Below are 6,581 nucleotides of genomic sequence, written 5' to 3'. Positions count from 1 at the left end.
AAAGGCAAATATTTAATCTTCTTCAACTAAGGCCACTCCTCTTTCCTTCTCTTTCCTCCTCCCTCCTCCTCCTTCCTGTTTCCTCCTCCTCCTCTTCCTCCTTCCTCAATCCCTGCCCCCCCCTTCTGTTTTGGAAGGACAGATCTGTCTTGTGTAGCTCCAATTGACCTGGAATTTATAGTCCCCCTGTCTTAGCCTCCTGATTCCTAGGATTATAGACCACTACTCTTGACTCTTAGTTTTCTTGAACCTCAGTTTCTCCACAATCATGTGGAGATGATGCTTCCCTCAAGGAGAGACCGTGCCTGCCATTAAAGTATGCTTGAGGTAGGCAGATGTGTACACATGCACTGCTGATTCTGCCCATGTGATCGCTTCACAGGGAGAGTGGATGGCGTTAAGTAAGCCATAGGAGCAACCAAGAAGCAGAAAAGAAAGTAGCAAGGAGCAGGGCAATCAGAGGACGTGGCAGAGTTAGAAACACACTGCTCTTTCCTCATGGCTGTGCGCCATGTTTGACCAAGAGCTTGGTGGCCTTTTAATCAAGCTGTGACCTAAAGACACTGAGAACCTGAGAGTCCATCGTCCTGCTTCAGGGTGTTTATCAAAAATTGTAAGGAATGAAACTAAAAGAAATTGCTTGTGTTTTGTTGTAATTCACTTTTGGGTAAAACCAGGCCATGGGGCTTGGTAAGTTTGTTTTAAAGTATAGGCCATCAACGCCTGTAAACATTAGCATGCTAGCATTTCTGCTGTTGTAAGGTCCTGTGACCAGAAAAAATGGCCATCTGCGGTACCTGGGGAAAGCTCGGGGATTACCTGCAAATGTCAACTCCAGCTCCATGCTTTCTCTTCTGATGGTGCCTGCATTGCTTTGAGTGGAAAAGAAAAATCATCGAGACCAGACTGCACAACAACCTTACGGAAACTACATGAAATTTGGAGTTTCAAACCCAGATTTAATTGTCAGGATTATTTTTAAGAGAGCAAGAAAAACAAGCCCAAATGACTTATTATATAACATCCAGATGTTTGGCACCAACCAGACCAGATGAGGGGATGACTTTCCACAGTTCATCTGGAGGCTTCGGCCTTGCTCTAGACATGGAATAGAGAACAGCTATCTGCAGAGCCTGCTGGAGTGGCCTTGTCCTTGCTCTCACTTATTATTCAAGAGGCCCGTGGGCATCCGGTTATGTCTTAAAGCTTAGATGAGTAGATTCTTAATGAACACATTCCTGAGCTTGTGAAGCCCACAGCTTGGGCTTATGAAGCTTCAGGAAATCACCAAATGACTGGATCCAGGTAGAAACAGTATCAAATGAAAGAAATTCTCCCTTCTTGGTCATATGCCCAAGGTTCAGGTAGGCCTTGAACTCTTTCATTGTGAAAGAACCAATGTAACATGCAGTTAAAATATGCTCCTAGGTGCTCACTTCAGCAGTATACATACTAAGATTGGAGCGGTACAGAGAAGATTAGCATGCCCCAGCACAAGGATGACCTGCAAATTCAGGAAGTATCTCATATTTTCGACAGGACCACTGCTCTTAGGAACTCACAGCAACTACAGTTGCCTGAACAAGACCTGTGCAAGATCAAGCCAGCCAACATTTTAACATGGGGGAGGTCACCAGCCCCCACCACTAACTGAGAGGAGCTATTGACAGTTGATAGCTTTATGGGGAGGGAGAGTCAGTTTTCTTTCAGGGTGTGACCCTAGGTAGGTTGGCCATGCCCCAGTGAGGGCCCTATACCCATGAGTATATGGGCAGCATAAATTGGACTCATTGGGCCATATGCATATATATGGGTATATGGGAGAGGGTGGGGAGTGAGGGTGCACACTGAGGCTTTTACTCCTATAGATAGGAGGAGGAGTTGAGGGTCAATGTGATCAAAATACATGGCATGAAATTCTCAAAGAGTTGATAAAAAATATTAAAAACATGCTTGTGGGCTTTTAAAAAGTGACAGCTGCACTTCAGAGTGGTAGACAGATGCCCACTGGTCATCTGATTTTGTTTCTCTCTGTGTGTGTGTTCTTAGCTGGCAAGCACTATTGCTCTATAATAAGGAACCCAAGACCTGACTAATGTAAACACTTGTTGACAAAGCACAGTAATCTCTGCATATCCTGTGGGGAAATCCTTTCCTTATCCCATCCCCCATAAATAAATCTGGCTGGTGAATAAGCACTGAGGCTTTTACTGCTATAGAAATCCACACCTGTTATGTGAGTTCTGCTGGCTTCTGTCGGGGATTGTGTCATGCACCTATCAGATCAACCTTGAACAAATTATGCCCAGGGAAGAAATGTTGGCCGTGACCTCACCTGCCAAAGAGTGCTCTCAACGTCTGCCTTTCATAGGAACCAAGAGGGTGTTCAGGGCTTCTGTGGATGTCTCAGATTACAGTTGTTATTATTTGATGCTTTTGTTGAACCGTCCATGAGGCGTTGTATAATGCTGCAGATTAGAAGCACCACACCCCATCTTCTGTTTTCTACCCAGGGCAAATGTAATGGCCCTCAAGCTGCTACAAAAATCCATCAAAAAAGTCGCATTCACTTCTCGACTTAAAAAAAACTCTTTTTTTGAATGCCTCCACAGTCTCCCTGCCCTCCAACAGTCTTAGAATCTTTCTCTGTTACAGTCCCTACACTACTATGTTCTATTGGCTATGCTATAGGTTTCTGAATAAAGAGACAATGTTGCTTCTTCTTCTTTGTCAAGATGATGACCCAGCAAACCTATTACTAGTTCACTATGTATCAGTAATCAATTGAGGCTGGGTGCATGAGCTTTAGCTCCACGTAAATTTATGTGTGTATGTGTATGGGGCATTGCCAGAAAAATGCAATTAAACCGTTAGACAAGTAATTTATTTAAAAAGGAATTAGGAAAAGATTCTCTTGTCTTTGTTAAGATGTTTAACAGACAGCAAAAAGTCTGTTGGTCACATGTAAAAATGGCATATTACCCATGCAAGATATGTCTTTCATCTCTGGAAGACTTTTGGAAGTAACTCCTAAGATACACTACCCTCCCCCTGTTCTCAGGGGGTGATACACAAAATATCTTTGTAAACCCTCTCTGTCTGATGTGTACAGTCAGGCACATACACATGATGTTAAAACTAACTTTCGGGTGATTCTGGTAAAAGAATTAGACTGTTTTTTTGAGTTCCTACATGTTTTCTATTGCTGTGTAACAAAAGGAACCCAAACTTGGTGATTTATACAGCCTTTATTATCATACAGTTTCTGATGGTCACAATCTGAGCACACAGCCACGTGGCTATGGCTCTGGGTCTCTCACAATGTGTGGGTCAGATATTTTGGGCGTCCATCATCTGATAGCCCGACTTGGTCAAATCTGCACTCAGGCACTCAAGAACTCAAGATGGTCTACTTCCATGGCTGTTGGCAAGAGGCCTCATCCCCCCAGCCCACCAGTGTAGGTTCCTGTAGGCTTCCCGAGAGTCCTTAGGACATGGCTGTTTATTTCCACAGAGTAAGTATAGTGGTTTGTTTCTGGGTGTATGTTTACTGGGCTGATTGATTCCTAGGTTAATGGTGAAACATCCTTTCTTAGTGTGTCTGTGAGGATGTTTCTAGGGAAGATTGACATGTGGGTCAGTGAACCACAGTGGGGGAGACCTTTCCTGAATTTGGGTAGTACCCTCCATTTGTGTACACACACACACACACACACACACACACACACACACACACACACCCTGTTGGTTCTGTTTCTCTAGAGAACACTGATGGAGGGAAGAAGCAGAGATTCCACAGTGTCTTTTATGATGTTCTTCCCTAAGCTGCACACTGTCACCTCTATTTATTTCGTTCATTAGAAGTATGTCCTAAGTCCAGCCACTTCCCAGGGTCTGTGTGTCACGGGGGATTAGGTTTCATCTCTGTAAGTCAGGAGCATCAAAGACTTTGTGAAGACATTTTAATACACCACAGAGCTGTTGCTTTGATTCAATTTGACAGATTTGTTTTTTGGACATTCACTGGCCTTTCCAGCTGGACTTCTTAAATATGTAAATTCAATTTGCTCCACACTCTGGAGGGAGCCCGTGTCGCTTTGCCCAATGCTATAAGAAACAGGTGGTCTGAAATGAGAACCTGCGGTTCTCAGTGTTTGACCTCATAGCTTCTACTTTGAAACCATTTCTGTTTTCTCTGTCTGCAGCTTGAAGAGGGCTCTCATTGAAATCCACTTTCAACCTCTCTAAAGCATAATAACAATAGCACTCACTATTAGCTGCGCTAAGTACCCCATGAATGCCAATTCATTAAACTCTCACAGCGACCCTATGAGTTAGGCGCTCTTATTGTCATTTTACAGAGAGGGATGTTGAGAGCTGAAATAATTTGTCCACGAGTCCCCTAGCCAGGAAACGGCAGCACTTGGACTTGAACCCAGGCAACCTGGCTCTGGAGTTTAGACTCTTAACTCTCCTCTGGTTACAGGTGGAGTAACTCTCCTTCCAAGACCCCAAAGTCAAGTGTATGCTTATGTTACGTAGCTTCTGCTTTAAATCAGATAATCTCAGAAATAATCTGCAAAGTAGGAAGAGATTAAACTTTGATGTTTGTTACCACCACCAGGGCCTCTTACCGCCCTGCCTTCCCTCCACAACGCTCTTTATATTCTGGAAACCATTTTCTTTCTGCCTCTTCCAGGCCTGGAGATAGTAATTGTTTAATTGAATTTTTTTTTTTTGAGACAGGGTCTCATTCTGCAGCCCAGAATGGCCTAGAACTCATTATGTATCACAAATATTAGCCCAGGACAACCTCAAACTCATACCCAACTTGGTGTGTTTCATTAATGTCCCCTGTATTTTTAGACAATAGAGATTGGGTCATCAACCCATGGCCTTATAAGGAAGTGGTGGAGCTGTTAGGAGGGGTTACCTACTGGAAGGAAGTTAGGTCCCTGGGGGTGTGGCCTGGCCCATCTTTCAGCTCTGCTTCCCAGCCACCATAGAGTGATCATCTTTGTTCTGTCACATGCTCTCCACCTGGATATACCACCCTGGAACAGGCCCAAAGGCAGCAGAGGGCCAAGAGACCATGGGTTGAAATAGCTGCACCATGAGCTAAAATAAACCCATCCTCTTTTTGTTGATTTTGTCTGAATACAGTCACAGGTCTCTACTGGTGTTCCACAGCATACGGTCCCCGAAAAATGTCTGCTCTGCTATTTGGAACTTATGAATGTGTCCCTTATGTATCAAAAGGGACTCTGCAGTCGTGATTACATCAAGGATTTTCAAATGGGGAAGTTATCTGGGACTATTCAGAGGTAAGGGAGGAAAATTATCTTTTCCTTTTACCCATCCTTGGATCACTGGAACCTCTGTATCAAAAGGCCTCCTGTGTTCATCAGCTTTTTGTCACTGTGATAGAGTACCTGAAGTAAGCAACTTACGAAGAGGAAAGATTCATTATGGTTAGAGGTTTCGTGAAGTCCATGGTTGCTTGGCCCTGTTGCTTAGGCCTGTGGTGAGGCAGCACTTTGTGGTGATAGCACATGGTGACAGAAACTGCTCAACTCATGGTGGCCAAGAAGCAAAAGACAAGGGGCAAGGAACCCAGTATCCCCACAAAGGGCTTTCCCCAAATCCTTTCTCCCACTAGGCTCTCTCGTTTAAATGTTTCACCACTTTCATGCCAGGCTGGGAGAAAGCAGCCCCTGAGGTCTCAGAACAGCCCTGTGATATGCAAGGGCAGTGAAGAGATGGGCTCCCTTGTGGCAGAGAATTTCTCTAGGGAAGATGAAAGAGGATTAGTAGTGGCAATCTTGATGTCTATCCCACCATGCTGGGACGCTGTGGGATGGATCCATGTTTGGAGACATATTGTGGGTAGTAATTGATCCATTTGCTTCAGTCCAGTTTTGATGTTATTTAAGTGTGGTTAAAGGTGTGGATGGTATTTCCTGGAGGGGGCCATGCAGTCATTTGTGTGACTGTTACCAGTGTAGCCCAAGTCTATCCCTCCTAATACAGCCCTGGAAATGCTCACCCTGAAACCCTAAGAGTTATTACCAGACCTTGGAAAAGTGAATATACTTACTAGTCAGAATCACAACTAGTCATGACCCAGGCTGGACAGTTTAATCATTTGTCACATTTTGCAAGAGGCTGCCCGAGCTCTGTTGCTGCTGTGATTTCTGCACATGATCACACGTCTGACCACATTAGTGTAGCATGTATGTTTGACTGATATAATGTACTCCACCAAAGAAACTTCTCCCCCCATGTTTAATATTTCAAACTGACTTCTATACTCCCTGCCCCAGGAGTATATCAAATATAAAATATAAAAAATATAAAAATATATAATATAAAATATATAAAATAATATAAATATAATATAAAATATAAAAATGTTCACCTCTGTTCTTTCACTTTACAGAAGCTAAACCACAAGGGTCTTTTCCTAAATGAGTATTCCATGCACTCTCTCAGGAATGGCTGCTTTCCATTCCGTTCCTTTCTGATACATCATGACATTTCCTTGTCCCCCACAGTCCCCCAGAAGATCATTTATCTTGGGG

The 6,581-nt window shown here is 43.7% G+C and overlaps 1 non-coding gene across 1 annotated transcript; it reads left to right on the top strand.

The window, feature by feature from the left end:
• Window positions 1-1,428: 1,428 nt before the first annotated feature.
• On the top strand, window positions 1,429-1,534 carry LOC115070067. The gene has a single exon (XR_003849267.1). It is a non-coding gene; the product is annotated as a U6 spliceosomal RNA (small nuclear RNA).
• Window positions 1,535-6,581: the final 5,047 nt, after the last annotated feature.

This window comes from Nannospalax galili, unplaced genomic scaffold, assembly GCF_000622305.1.
Source record: "Nannospalax galili isolate Female #2095 unplaced genomic scaffold, S.galili_v1.0 scaffold30, whole genome shotgun sequence".
Taxonomy (NCBI): Eukaryota; Metazoa; Chordata; class Mammalia; order Rodentia; family Spalacidae; genus Nannospalax; species Nannospalax galili.
The sequence above is the reverse complement of the archived record's forward strand: the minus strand, read 5'-3'. Positions and strand labels throughout refer to the sequence as shown.